The 9,507-nt window shown below is 39.7% G+C and overlaps 1 protein-coding gene across 4 annotated transcripts in view; it reads left to right on the top strand.

The window, feature by feature from the left end:
• The first annotated feature begins 8,380 nt into the window (after window positions 1-8,380).
• pcdh17 (protocadherin 17) overlaps window positions 8,381-9,507 on the top strand; it is a 38,821-nt gene continuing 37,694 nt past the window's right edge. For 2 of the 4 annotated variants that reach the window (XM_061276472.1, XM_061276471.1), the window contains exon 1: window positions 8,382-8,955. The gene's annotated coding sequence lies outside the window, so the exon portion shown is untranslated. Of the gene's footprint in view, window positions 8,956-9,507 lie in introns of all 4 variants that reach the window. The other 2 variants (XM_061276473.1, XM_061276470.1) reach the window with 2 other exon arrangements.

Genomic DNA, 9,507 nt, shown 5'->3' with positions numbered 1-9,507 from the left:
AAAGTGTTTGTTAGCTAAAGAGCAGTATCTCATTTTATCAACCCGATGAAAAAAAGATGACCTTGCATTGCCTGACAAAACACAAAATCTATCAAGATGACCGTTGATTAACTCACAGTTTTATCGCGCAAATCGGATTTGGTGTTGGCAGTAGCTTTTGATTAAAGGAAACAAAACAACAAAAACATTTCTTCCTCTCTCATAAGGTTTTGCTGTACGGATCGAAACACTGTGTTATATGCTAATATGCGTCAGTTAGCATATTGTACAAGCTCACCACACAAGAGCCAGGTGCATTTTATAGCGAGGACATGGCAGACACGGCCATCTCATTGACTGGATTTCAGCTGCTGCGGGCCAACTGGAACGAATCGGCACGAGAGGAAAAGAGTGAGGTTGTCTGTGTTTGTGAACGATAAGTGCTACGACGCCAGTCACATCGCCGTCCAAGAAAAGCTTTGCTGGAGAAACACTCAGCTTCTGGCTGTAAGCGGATAAACATACTATCTGCCGCCAAACTATTCAAATGTCCACCCCTCGTATGTTCTCCCCTCCACGGGCTTCGGAACGTCTCGGCTGAAACCACAGAACACAAACGCCGTCTTTTGCCTCGGATTGAATTCAACGCATCAATTGTTACAAAGTTCCTGGTGGCAAATGTAAAACGCCGTCTTTTCGCTCATGGAGCAGAATTGCTTTTCTTCTGGCTTTTATTTTAATAATGCATGCGATTGACTCACGGGGAGTCCGAAGCATTTATCGTCTTTGCATGTTGACTCGCAAGCTTGCGAGACGATTGCAGCATTTAGAAAGACCCCGGGGAGGAACCTTTATGCACTGTCTGCTTGTTATTTAAGTCTTTTACTCATCCCAGTGGAGGAAGAGGTGAGGATAGAAAAAGGGGGAAAAAAAAACAACAACTCTCCCTTCAGTTCTCCTCATTTTCTCGGAAAACAAGATCGGTATCTTCCGTACGGTGACAAGAACATTTTGGTAAAACTCACATCATCGAGATGATATCAACACTATAATATAAACCCGATGCTCTCGGCGTATTCCAGTGGGTTGAGGTACTCTGGCTTCCTCCCCGATGTACCGTACGTTAGCTTAATTGAAGGCAAACGGAATACTGAGCAGCATTCGGAAGCAGCTCATTTATCTGTAATAGAGTGAAACTCTGAACTGATGTTTACTTTGCACGTAGACTTACAATATGCTCCTTGAAAATCTCAGGTTAGGGGCTCGCAGTAAAATAAAGTTAGCCAGGAGGCTTGCAGTTACTTCCATAAACACACAAGTATTTGCCCCAGCACCTTTAAAAGGGTCTAAAAAAGACCCACGTTCCTGACAGTTACGTAGCAACGGCAAACATCTATTAGAATGAACCTTCTCCGCATTTTAGCACCCCGAACACACAAAGATGTTCACGCGGAACCTTTGTGACTTTGTCCCTCACATTAGCAGCAAAAGAAAATTCCAAAAAGGATCCATTCCTTTTTTTAATTCAAGGTAAATGTGAACACTGCGGCAATATGGTGATTGACAACAAAGCCTGCGAGTGTGCCCTTTGACTTCTCAGACGTACTTCTCTTTCTTGACAGTGTCACAGCATTTGTCATTAAAGAAAACGTTTGAAAAGCTCTTCTTTCACCTTTTGAGGTAATAGAAATCTCACACATTAGTCGCGCCGTGGTTTATGACCCATCTGAGTTACCCTCACATACTCAAACCCCCGTAAATGAAGCAAAATCAGAACTTTGTGTTTTGACAGCTCCTCACTGTGATGATGTCATGACTGAGATCATCTTAAATTGTCACACTGGATGGTTTGTCTCGCAGTTTCTTTCTAATTTGAATCAAGCAAATCAATCAGAAGAACATTCCAGTGTGAATACACTTAATGTGAGTAGAAGGCACCAGGAAATTTCTCATAGTATCTATTATTTCTATATTTATAGATTTCTCTTTGTCTACGTTGAGAGGACTGCTGCTTAGCACATCATCTGAGACACCTCACCACTTGAGTATTCCTTTTATTGACAGTAAGCACTCATCACATTTGATTCATATTCAAACAGTTAAAGCATCTTTCAAAGTCCCACTCCACCCACTGCCAATCTTCTTTTTTTCTGTAGGGCTTTAACACAGAGCCTGTTGTTGATGTTTTATCCCGGCTCTAGCTATGCTCTTGTTAGCTCTTTGTAGCGGCTATACTCGACAGAAGAAAACAGAGCGCACACGCACATGCAAACGCTGCAAAAACAAGCATACAATGCATGATTTGTATATTCCCTATCATGAAAATAATTTCCTTTTTTTGCAGAGGTTGTATACCACTCTAATAAATTGGACTTTATTTATACTTTGTCATTGCCCAACAGGAATTCTTTTATTTTCCGTGTTCACATTTGATGGAAATTTGATTCAACCATCTCCAAAACCACTGGCAGCATGTCGAGTTGCAGTGTGTGTTGTGTGTTTCATCACATTCTAATCAATCCGCTTTTCCATTTTAACAGTTAATAGTAATGACTAGTTTGAATAGAATTATATTGAAGGTTAATTGTTTTTCTGATTTGGTGGCACTGCCTCAAGGCCCCTGTCGTACCCTCAGCATTGAACTATCTTGCCGAATGCAGCGTTTCCCTTGCCTTTATTAAGCCAAGGTCCCCATTTTACATAAGAACATTCTCACAGCACCTTGCCAAAACAAAAATAGCAAAACGACAAACTCTTCCCCATTTACATAGAAGCAGTGTGAAATCTGCCCATGTTTAATTGAGCCCAAAGCTGATAGACCCACAGGAAGCCTGTTGTGTGAATGGCAACCTGTGGATTTGTTCTATCTTCTGCCATTTAAAGGAGGAGCATGCAATTTTTCTGTCTCTCTCTATGTCTTGCTTGTATAAATATATTTTTTAATAATTATTAGATGATTTCAAGACAATCAGGAAAAGAAATACACATGCACGCCCACACACATGCACACACACACAGACATAAGTATGCCCGCACATCCAGATTAATCACCACTAGATGGTGTTTTACCTCCTCTATTGGAATTCTATAACCATCCAAAATCATGAGTGAAAGCCATAGATTTGGATTGTAAAAGATATCACAGGTCCCTTTGATGTATTATCATCTCTAAATTTGCAAAGGGGACAAATCCTATGTTGCTTATGTAAGCAAAAATGATGAGGTAAAAGTGGCAGCAGTGTCATTGAATAGGTGATGGAAAATGAATGAATGAATAAATAAAGTCTATTGGTCTGCTCCAATAGATTTTTTTTGCATTGCTTTGATTTAATAATATTATTGTATAGGCTGCGAGATTAAATTGAGTCAAATCAAATTTATTGACAGTATATACTACGTAGGCCCGTAATCACAGAAATGTCTCAAAGGGCTTCACAAACCCACAGGTGACAAATATTAATGACATTCCTTGATCGTAACCTTCAGGAGGGCAAGGAAGAAGTAAAAAAATCCCTGCTGGGCAAATATGAGAACCGTTGAGAAAGGAGCGCAGATGGGAGAAATCTATTTAATCAGATGAAGCACTGCAGGAAGACGCCTCCAGTGTTCCACCTCAGATCATGTCCCCCATCCGTTGGTGTAGAATCCAGACGGCAACTTTTGGCCCGGTCGTCACCTCACCCCCTCCTCCAGGAGTGGAGTGAAGAGGCAGCCAAAAGGCCAACATGTAGTTCAACTAAATGCAAGAGTATATAAATGAAGAACGGGCATTTTTTTTTTTTTTCCCGGCAATGTTTTCCCCTGTGGAGAGGCACAAACACTGCCAAGGAGATAATGGGAACAGTGCATTTACATATTCCTTAAAATAACCCCCTACAAGTCAACAATATTAATAATGAGCGATGTGAGGTTGAAAAATAGATATTTCTAGGGAGTGGAAGGGAAAAAAGTAAGCATGCCATTGTTGTCATGCAAAAAACATAATACACACATGCACATTACATGAAAATAAAATAAATGGATAAATAAATAAATAAATAAATAAATACATAAATAAATAAATAAATAAATAAATAAATAAATAAATAAATAAATAAATAAATAAATAAATAAATAAATAAATAAATAAATAAATAAATGAATAAATGAATAAATAAATAAAACTAAATTACACGCACACACGCCTCCAAATATGAGATGCATTCAAGGGAAGGCATGGAATCATTCACGTGTGGGGGAAAAAAAAATGGTTGCAGTGTTTGGTAAGCATTGTTTGTGCCAACTGAGGTGAAAAAAGGCAGAAATGGTTAAATCCAAGTTGGGGTGAGTCCAAGAGAATTCTGCTTGACTTGTCTTCACTCTCACAGTGTGCAGGTCTTCAAAAAAAAGTGTATAGGGGTCCCGCCGATCCTTTCTGCAGTGTCGCTTGATTTGAGTTCTTTTCAGTTCACGTCAAAGACAAGGACAATACCGAAGCATTGCATCTGTGGCTCTGTGAGTTCAGAAGCAAAAGATGGGATGTGTTTCATTTCAGATCCCGTCACCATGACATCCAGACTGACCAGAGTGAGTACTGACCAGATGTGGATGGTTTGATCAAGTGGCGCGCTGTCAGACCACCCACTTGGGCTGACATAAGCTGCAAGGCCTAAGCGTATTAGAAGGCAGGGGGTCCACCGAGACCATGGAGACACTTCAGAGTAATAAACTCATCAGGGGAGAGACAGATACACCTGTTCTCTACAGGGTGACTGGGATGGAGGGGAAAGAGGAGGACGGGTTCAAGAAATAGGCAGGGGACCTGCTTGCTATATGAAACATATGATGAGACTCATATTGAGGAAATGACTCAACTGCCAGCACATATAGAAGCAGCTCAAGTCAAATATAGACACTTTACTAGGTCACCTTTATTAATTGCGTGATTATTTTCAACAATCCTGTATTGCGTCTTTTTTCTGGATTACCATTAATGATGTAGTGACCTACAGGATATGATGTCATCAATTTGGTCTATTTCTACGCAAAGTAGTTCATGGTCTTGTTTTTTAAATGCACTAATTGGCGAAAGTAAGTCATTGGGGATGCGTGACTGGATGATCATTATACAAAAATAAAGTGTTCTAGGCATGACACCTGTCAAGAATGTTTCTCTTTGTGTCACTAGTATAGATTAAGAATATTTTATATTTATGTTGGATGCAAAACTATTATATGAACCTTCAGACAAGCTGCACAGAACCACTTCCAACTGAGATTGGAAATGAAGTTAAGTTTAACTTGGCACAAACACCAACACTGTATATAGAGTTGGTGGTGCTGTGATAACATTTCAATAAGGAGATAACGGAATGTTTTCTCACCGAGATATCGAAAAAAAATATATTCATGTTCTTCCTTGAAATGTGTCACAACAAATGTATTTGAGGGATTTCTAAAATTGCCATTGAGCAACTTGGCAGGAGTTGGAGAAACTGGGTTTGGATTTTCTATTATCAGGTATTATTATTATTATTTTTTCTATCCTTTACAGAATCGCTTTAATTTTTCATGTATGCAGAGATGTCACAGTATAAATGCTGTTCTGTGAGGGACTGTCTTCAAATATACATTGCTATCATGCCGACCTCAGGTCCACCTTTGAATTCTCCTCATACTGTTAACCAATGGTCTCAAAATAATTGAGGAGAAAAAAAACAAGACAGAAATTGTGCATCAAAAATAGGACACTAGGACGATCAACTATTTTTTTTCTGTGAGCTGTGTATCAGTGCTCAAATAGAATTGAGGATTTACGATGCAAGAGTCTTTTACCTCAACCTACTTATTACTTTTGATTGAAATTTTCCATCCACACTGAAAGCGTAAAATGCATCAAGCATGTGTGGAAATGTTATTATTGAGGTTGAAATTGCAATGAACCTGGGAGGCATGTACCTCAAACAAACTTACTTGCCTTTCAAGCTCTATTTATATTCACCATGCAAACCTTTACCTGTCTACAGTGCAACACACAAAAAAAAGACTTTTAAGAGTCATAAAGGGAGCACAAAATATTCACAGCTCAAGGCTTTTATAGGGTTTCTAGAACCAAAATTACTCTGTGCCATATTTTACGTGGGTCTTATTTTTGAACTTTGAAAGAGTGTCACTTTTTCATTAGATATGTTTTTGCAAGGCTATTTAAACCACACTCGGATTTTTGTCTGAAGAGTCTAAAAATGTCACGGGAAGACAGACGGAGTGCAAATGAAAAAATGTGGGAAGTTGTTTTATTTATGCTTCCTCTGCCAATAATTCACACATCCAACTTGTTTTTTAGCAACTGTAAATGTCATACACATTTACCAGCTACCATGAAAGTGCATCCAAACGCACCATAAAGAGCAACTGTTTAAAATATCATTCGCACCAAACGTTTTTTTTTTTTTTTTTCTCTTCATAACGAGCAATAAACAAATATAGACTCAAAACAGAACCTAACACTGAAAAGCGAGAAAGAGATTCAGATGGCAACATGGCGACATTGTGGAAGACTAGTGAGTGCAACTCAAACAGGTGACATTTTGCTACTGAAAAAAACAAATCCAAATCAAAATGGCAGCTGTGCTATTTTGTCCGGGGTGCTGGATAAATGAAAAGCTCAGAGACGCGCTCAGCAGTGACCATGGTTACAATTCTTGTTGACAAAAAGTAGCATGATAACCATATCTAAAGGCGACAACAGGGTTGAAGAGTGTTTAACACATCTGCATTACGGCTTCTTTCCGTGGATGCTCCGCCTGCCTCACACATGTTTTAAGACTCAATAAAAAAAGATTCAATAAATTGACTGCAAAAAGCAGCACACTGTTTTCCAACAATGTGATTTCAAGGAAATGGGATTACCGTAATTTCCGGACTATAAATCGCGTTTTTTTTCGTAGTTTGGGTGGGGCGGGGCAATTTATACTCAGGAGTGACTTATATACATATATATGTTTTTTTCACTTTTTTGGGCATTTTATGGCTGGTGCGACTTATACTCCGGTGCGATTTATAGTCTGAAAATTACGGTACTCAACTACATTCAAGGTTAAATTGTCTGATTTCCCATACGAGATGCCAATCATACCGTAAAACCACGTCGGAGCTTTGCATCTCATCTCTGCTCCTGCTATTCTATAAATTCCCAATTGACTTGCAGAGGGCATCAGGTACAGGCGGTAAACACCTCATTATGCATCACGTTTTAACAAACAAGACAGTGCCACGCACGTTCTATGCATGGTGTGACATTTACTTTCATCACTTATCAACAACGTGACATTTGTACGTCAAACATGCTGTTTAATAATGAGTGTTTGTCGCCATCAGACTTATGAATGATTCCGACACTTGTCACTGGCCCATGTCAGACCGAGAGGTCAAAAAGGTTGAGATCAGTACATAGATTAATGGACCACAGAATAATGAACATAGCAATAGCATTTGACGGGTGCTATTAAACTACTTTCAAGCTACATCTTACGAAATAAACACAAAATATAATTTAAGTGTGTTGTCACTGAGGGGTCACTGAAGGGGAGAAGCATTATATAAGCAAGTTTTAGATCTAATTATTTAAATGTAGCGTTGTGCCCATAAATAAGAATGAATCTGTTGTTTGTGCAAAAAAATACAATACTAATTGTAATAAAGTGATCATGTATGGATTTGCAACAGACAATTACATGATACTAATATATTGGTCTGAACTAAACCTATAATAACATAATTATATATAAAGGAATTATATATTATTAGTGATTACCAGGGCCACAATTACAGAAACATGTATATGCATAGGTTTTGTGCATATTATTGACATTCATAATGTTTTTTTTAAATGAATGAAGGTTGAAAAATCCCGTATAGTGCATACTTCCAAGTTAGAAAAAATAAAGGGGGAAAAAAAAAAACGTTTATAAACGTCGCGCATGTGCTGCTTTTAGCGCTTTTATTTACACCTTGTGATGTTGGATGTTCACTTCCAGAAGAGAGTAATAGATGGATGGTACCTGACATAATACTAAATGAACAGCTCAAGAGTGAATGTTCTTTCATTGCCATTAGTCATTTTTAATTAAAAATATTTTTTTCCTTAATACAGCGCACGCACTGAAGTCGTTTCTAACGGCTTAACGGACATTTCTCCGCACACATCTGCTGGCTTCCCGGATCGTAACAACAAAGAAGTGAAGTGAGCAGTGAGGTTTTTTTTTTTTCTCCCCCCTTTCTTTTTTTGAAAAATAACATGAAGTGCGGGTGGCCAACGAGCCGCCCATCATTTGTAGTCCGGACGGGTGACTTGGTTTGAATCCCTCCTTCTCTCTCCACCTCCTCAAAGCGATTGGCTGCCCCAGGAGCGCAAGCAACATTTTAACGCAGCGCGTTCGTGCGCGGAGTTCATTCTATGCTCGGGGAGCGCGCTCTCGTCTTCGGGACCCGTCCAAACGGTGCACAACACACTTTGCACAACCCGACAACTCGCCGGCTCTATTGGAACGGCACATTGTGTTGATCCAGGATGCGGACGAACTGTTGCCTCTGCGCTCCTCCGCACTTTGGATGAGGACGCCGGACAAGGACACCACGTCGCTGCTGCTGCTGCTGCTGCGGAGGCTGATGCCTACTGACCGGTCGCCCTTTTCACTTTGGATTCTTACCCTTGCACGTATCTGGACGTCCATCCTTTTTTGAACAAAGGTGACTCACTGTTCGCTGAAGGCGAGCCTCCGCATCCTAATCACACAGCAGGGAGGACTTCATCCCATTGACATCATAGACTTTTTGGAAGCCTTTTTAATTCATGTATTTATTGACATTGCGGTGCACTGTAGGCTCCAACAAAAAGGGATTCACACTTCAAACTCTCCCAAACCCATTTAGAAACTGACTTTGGATCTTTACATTTTTTCCTTCCTGCTTTGGGGAGTATTACATCAATTCGCATTGGTAAGTTACCTTGTGCGTGCCTTTCTGTCTGTCCTTCAACATAATTGCTCTGTGTGTGAGCGTGTGCGTGCGTGTTTTATAGATGTATCTTTTTTTTTTTTTTTTTTGAAATCGCACGAGGAGCAACAGCTTTTACAATTGGGTCTTGCAGAGAAAGACACAGAGCACCAGAGGAGAGAATTACACGGTTCTGCTGATGGCTGGCAGCTCGTTTTTTTGAATTTTTATGAGGCTCATTCTAAATATCCGGATTATGCGGATTTGTTAATGCGTGTAAGAGGCTCATTTTATACTCACTTATTCCAATAACCGTCACAATAGGCCATCTCCTGTTGTATGCCCGCATAGAGTCACAATATCATTAAAGTTAGACAGCTTTCATCCTGATCCTTTACAACATACGGAATGGCCAGGTAGAGCTTAAAGGTTTACTGGCTGTATTCTAAGTGTTCCAAATGTCCTGATGGAAGTAGTAAGTGACATTCAAGGGGAATCATTATCAGTGAATCAGAACTGTGCCCAAGGTTAACTAATTGGCCAGCTCCCCCCATA

The sequence above is a fragment of the Syngnathus typhle genome, linkage group LG4 (genome assembly GCF_033458585.1).
Source record: "Syngnathus typhle isolate RoL2023-S1 ecotype Sweden linkage group LG4, RoL_Styp_1.0, whole genome shotgun sequence".
In the NCBI taxonomy this organism is placed as follows: Eukaryota; Metazoa; Chordata; class Actinopteri; order Syngnathiformes; family Syngnathidae; genus Syngnathus; species Syngnathus typhle.
This window is presented reverse-complemented; position numbering and strand designations above follow the sequence as displayed.